Below are 13,354 nucleotides of genomic sequence, written 5' to 3'. Positions count from 1 at the left end.
TTTTTTTTTTTTTTTTTTTTTTTTTACACTCCAGATTTTATTCACCTCCTGGTCCACCTGCCAACTCTTCCACATCCCATGCCTCCTCCCTGCCTCCTGTTTCCACGAGGATGATGCTCAGACCCCAACAAGACCTTTAAACTCCCTGGAGCTTCCAGTCTTTTGAGAGTTAGGTGCATCTTCTCTGACTGAACCCAGACCCTGTAGTTCTCTGCTGTATATTTGTTTGGGGACTCATATCAGCTGGTGTATGCTATCTGTTTGGTGTTCAGTGTTTGAGGGATCTCAGGGGTTCAAGTTAATTAAGACTGCTGGTCCTCCTACAGGGTTGCTCTCTTCAGCATCTTCCAGCCTTTCCCTAATTTAACCACAGAGGTCAGCAGCTTTTGTCCATTGGTTGGGTGTAAATAACTGCAGCTCACTAGGCTGCCTGCTGGGTCCCTCAGAGGGAGTGATGATAGGTCCTTTTTTGTGAGTGCTCCATAACCTCAGTAATATTGTCAGGCTTTGGGACCATCACTTGAGCTGTCATTGGACCTGCTTTTCCTCAGGCCCTCCCCCCTTTCCATCCCTGCACTTCTTTCAGACAGAAACAATTATGGGTCAGAGTTTTGACTGTGAGATAGCAACTCCATCCCTCACTGGATGCCCTGTTTTTCTGCTGGAGGTGGGCTCTACAAGTTTTCTCTCTCCACTGTACAGCATTTCATCTAAGGTCCCTCCCTTCGAGTCCTTAGAGTCTCTCACCTCCCAGGTCTCTGGTACATTCAGGAGGGTCTCCCTAACCTCCTATCTCCCCAGGTGTCCATTCTTTCTGCTGGCCCTCAGGGCTTTAGTCATTTTCCCCCACCCAGCACCAGATCATGCTCCTCTCTCCTTTGCCCCATCTCCTTCCGCTCCTAGGTCCCTCCCTCCCTCCACCCTTGTGTTTGCTTTCTTCTCCCTCCCAAGTGAGACTCTGGAGTCCTCACTTGGGCCCTTCAACTTGTTGATATTTTTGAGTTCTGTGGACTATATCTTGGGTATTCTGGATTGTTTTTTTCATTGATATGCGCTTATTAGGGAGTAAGTCCATTGCATGTCCTTTTGGGTCTGAGTTTTATCACTCAGGATGTTTTGTAGTTCCATCCATTTGCCTGTTAAACTCAAGATGTCCTTGTTCTTAATACCTGAGTAGTATTCCATTGTATAAATGAATCACATTTTGTGTATCCATTCTTCTGTCTTGTCTGGGTTGATTTCATCTTCTGGCTAGCACAAATAACCAGCTATGAACAGTGGAACTTTTGCCCATGTGTCATGATGGGGCAACTTTTGGGTATATTCCCAAGAGTGGTATTGCTGTGTCTTCAGGTAGATATATTTCAAATTTTCTGAAGAACCTCTAGACTGATTTCCAGAGTGGTTGTACAGGTTTGCAATCTCACCAGCAATAGTGTTCTTCCTTCTCCACATCCTCTCCAACATGTGTTGTCAACTGAGGTTTTGATCTTAGCCATTCTGATTGATATAAGTTGGAATTTCAGATTTTGATTTGCATTTCTCTAATCACTAAGGACTTTGAACATTTCTTTAGGTGCGTCTCAACCACTTGAGATTCCTCTGTTGTGAATTCTTGGTTTAATTCTATACCTCATTTTTTTATATTGGTATATTTTTTAAATTAGATATTATTTTATTTACATTTCAAATGTTATCCCCCTTCCTGGTTTCCCCTCTGAAAATACCCCATTTTTTATTTTTATTTTTTTTTGGTGGTTTGTTTCTTGATTTCTTTATATATTTTGAATATTAGCCCTCTGTCAGATGTGGGGTTAGCAAAAAAATTTTTTCCCAATCTGTAGGTTTCTGATTTGTCTTATTGACTATGTCCTTTGCTTTACAGAGGTTTTCCTGTTTCATGAAGTACATTTATCAATTCTTGATCTTAAAGCATGAGCCATTTGAGTTCTGTTTAGGAAATTTCCCCATGCCAGTGAGTTCAAGGCTCTTTCCCATTTTCTTTTCTGGTAGATTTAGTGTATCTGGTTTTATGTTGAGGTCCTTGATCCGCTTTGACTTAAGTTTTGTGCAAAGTGAAAAATATGAGTCTATTTTCATTTTTCTACATACAGACAGCCAGTTAGACCAGCACTATGTATTAAAGATTCTTTCTTTTTTCCATTGTATACCGTGACTTCTTTTATTTTATTTATTTAATTTTGAATTTTTAAAATTTTTGTTTAAAATTTATTTGCAGCTTAGTATTCATTTTAACTCAATTATTTTCTTTTCCAAATACTTTACATTTATCATTAAAATTTCATTTATGCAAATGTTAGAAAAGGAAGAATTTAATTTCTTAGCAGTATAGTAATACACTGAATGAAATATTTTAATTATTATGTAGAAAACAGTAATTTAGTAAAGTAAAATATGCAGTCAAAGACTGTCTAAACAGTAGTTTTATATAAAACAAGTTTGAAAGTAAAATAATACTTTATAAAGTAGGAAAAGTATTTAATTTGCTGATAAAATAAGATCTAACTATGTTATTGAAAACAAACATTTTGAGGATCTCTGCTCTCCTTGTTCCAGAGACAGCTGCATCTTCTTGTGCAGTGCCAGCCTCATCTGGTAGACAAAATTGTGAAGGTTAGTGTGAATACCTTTGGCCGTATTGGGCACATGGTTACCAGGGCTGCCATCTGCTCTGCACTTGGCAAAGTGGAGATTGTTGCCATCAACGACTCCTTCATTGCCCTTAACTACATGATCTAGTATGACTCCACCCATGGCAAATTCAATGGCACAGTCAAGGCTGAGAATGGGAAGCTTGTCATCAATGGGAAGTCCATCACCATCTTCCAGGAGCGAGATGGCAATAATATCAAATGGAATGATGCTGGTGCTGAGTATGTTGTGGAGTCTGCTGGTGTCTTCACCACCATGGAGAAGACCAGGACCCACTTGAAGTGTGGGGCTAAAAGTGTCATCATCTCCACCCCTTTTTCCGATGCCCCCATATTTCTGATGGGTATGAACCATGAGAAATATTACAACTCACTCAAAATTGTCACCAATGCATTCTCTACCACCTACTTCTTAGCCCCCATCTCCAAGGTTATCCATGACAACTTTGGCATTATGGAAGGACTCGTGACCATGGTCCATGCCATTACTGCCACTCAGAAGACTGTGGATGTCCCCTTTGGAAAGCTGTGGTGAGATGGCTGTGGGGCTGCACAGAACATTCTCTGCATCCACTGGTGCTGCCAAAGCTATGGGCAAGGTCATCCCATAGTTGATTGGGAAGCTCCTTGGCATGGCCTTCCATGTTCCTATACCCAAAGTATGCATTGTGGGTCTGACATGCTGCCTGAAGAAATGTGCCAAGTATGATGACATCAAGAAGGTGGTGAAGCAGGCATCTGAGGACCCACTGAAGGGTATCCTGAGATACACTGAGGACTAGGTTGTCTCCTGAGACTTCAACAGCCACTCCTACTCTTCCACCTTTGATGCCATTGCTCTCAATGACAACTTTGTAAAGCTCATTTCCTGGTATGATAATGAATATGACTATAGCAACAGGGTGGTCAACCTCATGACCTACATGGCCTCCAAGGGATAAGAAATCCTGGACCACCCACCCCAGCAAGGACACTGAGAACAAGAAAGAGGCTCTCAGTTGCTGAGGAGTCCCTATCCTAACTCAGCCCCCAACACTGAGCATATCTCTCACAATTTCCATCCCAGAACCCCATAATAACAGGAGGGGCCTAGAAAGCCCAAACTACTCTCTTGAATACCATCAATAAATTTTGCTGCACCCAGAGGAAAAAAAATCAACATTTTGAAAGCTTAAACAAGAATCCATGTTTGACAAATTTTAAGATAAGATTTTTCTATAAGAGTCCCCGAACTCCATCGAAAGTTTGGCTGTGAGTATCTGGATCTGTTACAGCCAGCTGCTTGATAATAGTTTTTCAGAGGACAGTTTTGCTAGGCTCCTGTTAATTAATTAATTAACAAACTAATTAATTAATAATGTAAGAATTGGTACTTGCTCATAGGATATTCATGAACAGGAAATGTTTAGAGAGAAGAAAAAAGGAAGGAAGGAAGGAAGTAAGGAAGGAAAGAAAGAAAGAAAGAAAGAAGAGCTAGGCATTTCACCAAACATTACATAACATTCTGGTTTTGTGTGATAATTTAAGCATGGATAAGAAAGAAAGCAGCACACTATATGTAGAGTAATTTTAATTCAGTAACATGTTTTGAGCATATCCAAAGACCTTCTAGGTCTGTGTGATCTGGCTGGTATGCAGACTACATCCCTTATGGTAAACCTTTAGTACTCCTTGTTGGACTTTTTCAGAACACACTTTTGACCACAAACAATGACATCAAATTCAGGGCCAAACAAAGTGATGAATCAAAGAAAGATTTGACAAACTGAGTCAGAGATAGTATATGCCAACTTTAAATAGTAAAGCAATTTAAGGGCAGTAGAGGGAGAGAGTTGGGAGTTAAGTCAATTTTGCGTCAGTGCAGTGAGTACAGCACAGAGAAGTTGAGTCCATGTGTCAGCTCAGGCAGTTCAGTGTAGGTCAACAGAGGCAGTTAAAGTCAAATAATAAGGAGGAGCCAGAAGATTAGAACTAGTTTCATGACTTAATTTCAGGCCAAACAGAGCAATTACAATGATAAGGCAATTGAATACACATTGAGTAAGTCCATTTGAAGAGGAGTCTGAGTCAGAACCATCCAGCCAGAGTTTAGAGAGCAGCAGAAAGGATGAGTTTTGTTCAGCAGTAAGTCTCAGATGCTGAAACACTCTACACCTAGGTTAACCGATAAAGGTTGGAAGCCGAATCCTTCAAGGTTTAGGCTTGCAGAAGATTAGATTGTATGGAGGTTAGAAACTTCCAGGCCTAGGCCTAGAAAGAGTTAGAAATGCTCGGCTCAGTCTAGGACATGCCTTCCTAGCGATTAGGTAAGGCTCTCATCTCATCATTTCCTCTGAGGAAATAAAAGCCACAGTTAAATTTAAAATATAAATGAAGATATTCTGGATACTTTGTCTTACATTCCTAATAAAGTCTAGTGAGGATAATTTGATGTAGAAGGAAAACCAATTGTCTTTAGACCTTGGCTCTCATCGTACCCCTTTCTTGGAAGTCAGGAAAAAGAAAACAAAAACTACAAATCTTTCGTATGTTAATAGAGAACTTCCAGAGAACTGATCTCATTTTGGTTCAATGTGCCCAATACAGAAGCTTAGTACAATCTGATGGTCTTCCTTCCACAGGCTGTGTTAACATTAGTATATAACTGTTTTCAAGATTGACTGCTTATGCATCTAACTCCAGTCTTCTTATAGATAATTATATTTGAATATCCTTATTGTATGTCACTTGGATGTATACAATGTATACAATAAAGGGCAAGGCAAACACTTTCTCTTTATTATTATTTTTCCTCTTCCATTTCAGTTTGACCAGGCAGTAAGCAGATACTTATATTCTGGTAAAATTTGCAGCATTCTGAAGCAATATTAGCAAAGCAGATCATATTTTTGGTTGTGATTAATTACCTTTCTTACCTAAACATCCATTCAGACCATTTTGTTGTATTATTTCAGACAACTGACAAATATATTAATTGTTGGCATTAGAAAAGAAGGAAGCATGCTCTAAGAATAGACTCAGCAGCAGTTATTTAAACATCATTTAAATCATTAGGGAAAATTTCTAAGCAATATGCCCAACAATTTTATATTGAATATCTTCATAACAGTGCACTGTTTTAAACATTATCATATTCATTTTAAATTAAATTTTAGCTCATTGATAAACATTGAAGCTCTATTAGAAAATAATGTACCTATATCCTTTCATGAGTATTTTGCTCCTTATTCTAAGGAGGAATGAAGTATCCACCCAATGGTCATCCTTCTTGGTTTTCTTCTGTTTTGCATAATGTATCATGGGTATTCTAAGTTTCTGGGCTAATATCCGCTTATCAGTGAGTGCATATCTAGTGACTTGTTTTGTGATTGGGTTACCTCACTAAGGATGATATCCTCCAGATANATCCATTTGCCCAAGAATTTCATAAATTCATTGTTTTTAATGTCCATCCCATCATCAGCCACCAAACCTAGATACTAATGCTCATGCCAGCAAGATTCTGCTGAAGGGACCCTGATATAGTGGCCTCTTGTGAGGCTATGCCAGTGCCTGGCAAACACAAAAGTGGATGCTCACAGCCAGCTATTGTATGGAACACAGGGTCCCCAATGGAGGAGCTAGAGAAAGTGCCCAAGGAGCTGAAGGGGGCTGCAACCCTGTAGGTGGAACAACAATATGAACTAACCAATACCCCCTGAGTTTGTGTCTCTAGCTGCATATGTAGCAGAAGATGGCCTAATCGTCCATCACTGGGAATAGAGGCCCCTTGGTCTTGCAAACTTTATATGACCCAGCACAAGGCAAGGCCTGGGCCAAGTAGTGGGAGTGGGTGGGTAGGGGAGCAGAGGTGGGGAGGAGGGGTATAGGAAACTTTCGGGATAGCATTTGAAATGTAAATAAAGAAAATAATAAAAAAGAAAGAAAAACAGAAAATAACGTGCACTAAAAATTTTGGTTTTCTTGTTACTATACATGTTAATGGCATTTTCACTGATTGGATCAAAATATCAGTGTTTCATTTTATATGCAACAAAAATTAAATCTGTATATATTTTAATACTTGGTTATATAAAATTACAGAGTTTCTGACACAAAAGTTATATTCATTGCTTTAGTTCTGTACATGCACTAACAAAAGAGAGTCATTAAATTAAGTAGACTATTCATAATGTTCTTTTAGCTTTTATTTATGCTGTAATTTTGTTTTTGTTTTTTGTTTTTTTATTCAGGGATGAAGCACTATTGTTAACTAGTACTTAAAAATGATGTGAAGAAGTTGATATATGTCAACTATCAGAGCAGTTTCTAAGTGAGCCCATTTCCCTGATAGTTTTGATTTTAAAAAAGCCATAAAGAGATGCTTCAAGTTATCATGTTATATAAGGTATACTTATAATTGAAAAATATTTTTATATGTATAAAACAGGCTATAATTGTGTTTTTAACTTGAATGAATTGTGTTTTTTAACCTGAGTGAAATTTTTGGAACATATACAGTATATATTAATAATGATTATGATGTTAAGAAATAGTAAAATTACATTGTTAATTGCATTGTTCATTGTTAATGAAGAATTTCTTCAATTAAAATTGTCTTAAGCCTGTTTTAAAAGTTGAGTACATCATATTCAACAATGATTTATTTTAACAAGAAAAGGGTTGTTTTTAGAGAAACATGATCTGAAGAAGTGAGACTAATTTTTCAATATCAGATTGAATTAAAATCCATTTTCTAAGATTTGTGGTAGTATTGTATAAAATGAAATATACCTTCTAGATAGAGGACTGGATTATGACCATTCAATAATGACACAGTAAAAATGATAAAGCTGAAAAGAAAAAGAAAAAAAAGAGAAAGACAATGGATCCATCTACAAATCAAATATATATTTGAACTCTATGAGAGTAATCCAGCTTTAGACACTGCTCTTTCCTTCTGTCTCTCTCTTTCGTCTCTGTTTTGGTTTCTGTCTCTGTATCTCTATCTCTATCTGTGTGTGTGTGTGTGTGTGTGTGTGTGTGTGTGTGTGTGTGTGCGCATGTGGGTATATGTTTATGTCTGACAGAATGGACCATATACTAAAGATATTTTGTAAATTTTATAATAAAATATTAAGCTTTCTTTTCAGAAATTTATATATGGGAATATACTTATGTCATGAAAATGTGGATTTAAGAAAGCAGTTTCTCAAATGCTTATTCAACATCTAATGAGATGATCTATTTTTTTCTTTGAGTTTGTTTATATAGTGGATTACATTGAAAGATTTCTGTATATTGAACCATCCCTTCATCCCTGGGATGAAGCCTACTTGATCATTGTGAAGATCATTTTGATATGTTCTTGGATTTGGTTTGTGAGAATTTTATTGAGTATTTTTGTATCCATATTCATAAGGGAAATTGGTCTGAGGTACTCTTTCTTTGTTGGGTTTCTGTGTGGTTTAAGTATAATCATAATTGTGGCTTCTGAGAATGAATTGGGTAGTGCTCCTTCTGTTCTATTTTCTGGAATAGTTTGAAGAGTATTGGTATGTCGCAATCACCTAACTTGTCAGCAAGAAAGACACACCACAACAGGATCCTTCTGCAGACATTTTTAAACGGGTTTTATTGCTGAAGCGAAAAGANCCCGAGCCTGAAAACTGGTGCTGCTTAAATAGACCTAAGAGCAATGTGTCTCTCTATGATTGGTGCTAACTATATACCCTCATTTGCATGCTCCGGGCTTGAGCTGTGACTTATCATCTGTGCTGTTTGAGCATGTGCACAACAGTTGTCAGTTAGCCCTTCGGGCTCAGGTGCCATCTTATAATGGTGAATGTGGCTTCCCACATTGGTATTAAGTTTTCTTTGAAGATCTGGTAAAATTCTGCATTAAACCATCTTGTCCTGGGCTTTTTTTGGTTGGGAAACTTTTAATGACCGCATTATAGGGGTTATATGACAGTTTACATGATTGTCTGATCCTGATTTAACTTTGGTACCTGGTATCTGTCTACAAAATTGTCCATTTCATCTAGATTTTCCAGTTTTGTTGAGTATAGGCATTAGTAGTAGGATCTGCTGAGTTTTTTAACTTTCTCGGTTTCTGTTCTTATGTCTCCTTTTTCATTTCTGATTTTGATAATTTGGATACTGTCTCTGTGCCTTGTGGTTAATCTGGCTAAGGGTTTATCTATCTTGTTGATTTTCTCAAAAACAAACAAACAAACAAACAAACAAAAACAGCTCCTGGTTTTGTTGATTCTTTGTATAGTTCTTTTTTTTTTTTTTTCTACTTAGTTAATATCAGCCCTGAGTTTGCTTATTTCTTGCCATCTACTCCTCCTGGGTGTATTTGCTTCTTTATGTTGGAGAACTTTCAGATGTGATGTCAAGCTGCTAGTGTATGCTCTCTCTAGTTTCTTTTTGGAGGCACTCAGAGCTATGAGTTTTCATCTTAGGAATGCTTTCATTGTGTCCCATACATTTGGGTATGTTGTGTCTCCATTTTTGTTATGTTCTAAACAATTTTTAATTTCTTTCTTTATTTCTTCCTTGACCAAGTTAACATTGAGTAGAGCACTGTTCAGCTTTCATGCATATGTGGGCTTTCTCTTGTTTTTGTTGTTATTGAAGATCAGCCTTAGTCTGTGGTGATCTGACAGGATGCACGGGATTATTTCAATCTTGTATCTGATGAGGCCTGGTTTGTGATTTATTATATGGTCAATTTTGGAAAAGGTACCATGAGGTGCTGAGAAGAAGGTATATTATTTTCTTTTAGGATGAGTATTCTATAGATAACTGTTAAATCTATTTGGTTCAAAGCTTGTTATTTTTAGTGTACCTTTCTTTAGTTTCTGTTTTCATGATCTGTCCATTGATGAGAGTGGGATGTAAAATCTCCAACTATTATTTTGTAAGGTGCAAAGTGAGCTATATATTTTAGTAAAGTTTCTTTCTTTGTTTTGGATATTTTATTTATTTACATTTCAAATGGAATCCCCTTCCCCAGTTTCCCCTCTGGAAACTCCCTATCCCATCCTGTCTCCCCATGCTTCAATGAGGGTGCTCGACCAGCCAGCCATCTACTATCTCCTTACCGCCCTGGCATTACCCTACACTGAGGCATGGAGCCTTCCCTGGACCAAAAGCCTCTCCTCCCATTGATGGCTGACAAGGCGATCCTCTGATACATATGCAGCTGGAGCCATGGGACCCTACATGTATGCTCTCTGGTTGGTGCTCTAGTTCCAGGGAGCTTTTGGGAAGGGTCTGTTTGGTTGATATTGGTTGCAAACCCTTTCAGGTCCATCAGACCTTTCTCTAAATCTTCCATTAGGAACCTCATTCTCAGTCTAATGGTTGGCTGTGAGCATCCACCTCTGTTTTTGTCAGTCTCTGGCAGAGCCTCTCAGGAGACAGCTATATCAGGCTCCTGTCAGCAAGCACTTCCTGGCATCCGCAATAGTGTCTGGGTTTGGTATCTGTATAAGGGAGGGATACCAGGTGGGACAGTCTCAGGATGGCCTTTCCTTCAGTCTCTGTTCCACACTTTGTCTCCATATTTCCTCCTGTGAGTATTTTGTTTCTGCCTCTGAGAAGGACTAAAGCATCCACACATTAGTCTTCCTTCTTCTTGAGCTTTACATAGTATGTGAATTGTATTTTGGGTATCCTTAGCTTTTGGGCTAATATCCAGTTATCAATGAATAGATACCATATGTGTTCTTTCATTACTGGGTTTCCTCACACAGGATTATATTTCCTAGTTCCATCCATTTGCCTAAGAATTTCATGAATTCATTTTTTAATAGCTGAGTAGTACTCTATTGTGTAAATGTACCACATTTTTTTTTTATCCATACCTCTCTTGAAGGACATCTGGGTTTGTTACAGCTTCTGGCTATTATAAATAAAGCTGATATGAACATAGTGGCGCATTATGCCCTAAGATTAAGAATCTACAAATGGGACCTCATAATATTGCAAAGGTTCTATAAGACAAAGGACACCATCGATAGGACAAAATGGCAACCAGCTTATTGGGAAAAGTTCATAACCAACCCTACATTCAATACAGGGCTAAGATCAATATATCCAAAGAACTCAAGAAGTTAGAATCCAGAGAATCAAATAATTCTGTTAAAAATGGGTTAGAGAGCTAAACAAGTAATTCTCAACCCAGGAATACCCAATGCTGGAGAAGCACCTAAAGAAATGTTCAACATCCTTAATCATCAGGGAAATGTAAATCAAAACAATCCTGAGATTCCACCTCTCACCAATCAGAATGGACAAGATCAAAACTCTGGTGACAGCAAATGCTAGAAAGGATGTGGAGAAAGAGGAACACTCCTCCACTGTTGGTGGAATTGCAAGATATTACAACTACTCTGGAAATCAGTCTAGCAGTTCCTCTGAAATTTGGACATAGTACTTTCTGAGGACCCAGCTATACCACTAGTGGGCATATACACAAAAGATACTCTAACATATAACAAGGACACATGTTCAACTATGTTCATAAAGTTTCTTTTATGAATGTGGATTCCCTTGCACTTAGAGCATAGACTTTCAGAATTGAGAGTTCATCTTTGTAGATTTTTTCTTTGATGTGTATGAAGTGCCCTTCTTTATCTTTTTTGATAACTTTTGATTGAAAGCCGATTTTTGTTGACTATTAGAATGGATACTCCACCTGGTTTATTGGGACCATTTGCTTGGAAACTGTTTTTCCACCTCTTTACTCTGAAGTAGTGTCTGTCTTTGTCATGGAGGTGTATTTCCTGGATGCAGCAAAATGTCAGGTCCTGTTTACATATCCAATCTGTTAGTCTATATCTTTTTATTGGGAAATTGAGTCCATTAATGTTAAGAGATATTAATGAAAAGTGATTGTATCTTCCTGTTATTGTTACTGTTAGAGGTGGAATTATGTTTCTGTGGCTATTATCTTTTGAGTTTGTTGAGAAAAGATTATGCTTTTACTTTTCCTAGGGTATAGTTTCCATTTTTAAGTTGGAGTTTTCAATCTGCTATCTTTTGTAGGGCTAGATTTGGGAAAGATGTTGAGTAAATTTGCTTTTGTCAAAAGCCAATACCCCTTCATGGTAAAATCTTGGAAAGATCACGAATTCAAGTCCCATATCTAAACAGTAAAAGAAATATACAGCAAACCAGTAGCCAATATCAAATTGAATGGAGAGAAACAGGAAGCAATCACACTGAAATCAGGGACTAAACAAGGCTGCCCACTTTCTCCTTACCTATTCAATATAGTATTCTAAGTCCTAGCCAGAGCAATTAGACACCAAACACAGGTAAAAGGATGCAAATTGGAAAGGACAAATCAAAATATCAGTATTTTAAGATGATATGATACTGTATATAAGTAACCCCCAAAATTCCACCAGAGAACTAAGCCTGATAGAAAACTTCCACTAGATAAAATATTGACTCAAACAAAACAGTAGCATTCTGCTACTCAAAGAATAAACAGGTTTAGAAAGAAAGTATGGAAATGAAACCCTTGACAATAGTCACAAATAATGTAAAATGAATTGGTGTGACTCTAACCAAGCAAGTGAAATATCTGTATGACAAGAACTTCAAGTCTCTGGAGAAAGAAATTGAAGATCTCAGAAGCTGAAAAATCTCCCATGCTCATGGATTGGCAGGATTAATATAGTAAAAATGGCCATCGTGCCTAAAGCAATCTATAGATTCAATGCAATTCCCAATAAAATTCCAACTAAATTTTTCATAGAGTTAGAAACAGCCTTTTGCAAATTCATTTGGAATAACAAAAAACTCAGGATAGTGAACAGTATTCTCAACAATAAAATAACTTCTGGTGGAATCACCATCCCTGACCTCAAGCAATAATGGTAAGAAACAAAACAAAACAACAACAAAAAAACAAAAAACAAACAAAAAACAAGACCAAAAAACACAAAACAAAAACAAACAAACAAACAAAAAACCCAGCATGGTATTGTTACAGAGGCAGGCATTTATCTCATTGGAATAGAATTGAAGACCCAGAAATGAACCCACACACCTATGGTCACTTGATCTTTGAAAAGGAAGCTAAAAACCACTCAGTGGAAGAAACCCAGCAATTTTTTTTTCTTTTGGTTTTTCAAGACAGGGCTTCTCTGTGTAACCCTGGTTGTCCTGGAACTCACTGTAAACCAGCCTGGCCTCGAACTTAGAAATCTGTCTGTCTCTGCCTCCCAAGTGTTGGGATTAAAGCTGTGCGCCAGCATGCCTGGCCAGCATTTTCAACAAATGGTGCTGGTTCAACTGGTGGTCAACATGTAGAAGAATTCTAATCAATTCATTCATTTCTCGTTATACAAAGGTCAAGTCCAAGTGGATCAAGCACCTTCACACAAAATCAGATACACTGAAAGTAAAAGAAGACAAAGTGGGGAAGATCCTTGAAAGCATTGTCAGAGGGGTAAATTTCCTGAACAGAACATTAATGGCTTATGCTCTAAAATAAAAAAATAAACAAATAAGACCAGATAAAATTGCAAAATTTCTGTAAGATAAAGGGCACTCTCATTAGGACAATATTGCAACCAACATATTTGGAAATGATCTTTAGCAATCCTACATCTGATAGAGGGCTAATATCCAATATATACAAAGAATTCTAGAAGTTAGAATCCAGGGAACCAAATAAC

At 37.5% G+C, this 13,354-nt stretch overlaps 1 pseudogene; it reads left to right on the top strand.

The window, feature by feature from the left end:
- LOC110324026 overlaps nt 1–3,613 on the top strand; it is a 72,238-nt pseudogene extending 68,625 nt beyond the window's left edge.
- The last annotated feature ends 9,741 nt before the right edge of the window (nt 3,614–13,354 follow it).

This window comes from Mus pahari, chromosome 7 (genome assembly GCF_900095145.1).
Source record: "Mus pahari chromosome 7, PAHARI_EIJ_v1.1, whole genome shotgun sequence".
Lineage (NCBI taxonomy): Eukaryota > Metazoa > Chordata > Mammalia > Rodentia > Muridae > Mus > Mus pahari.
This window is presented reverse-complemented; position numbering and strand designations above follow the sequence as displayed.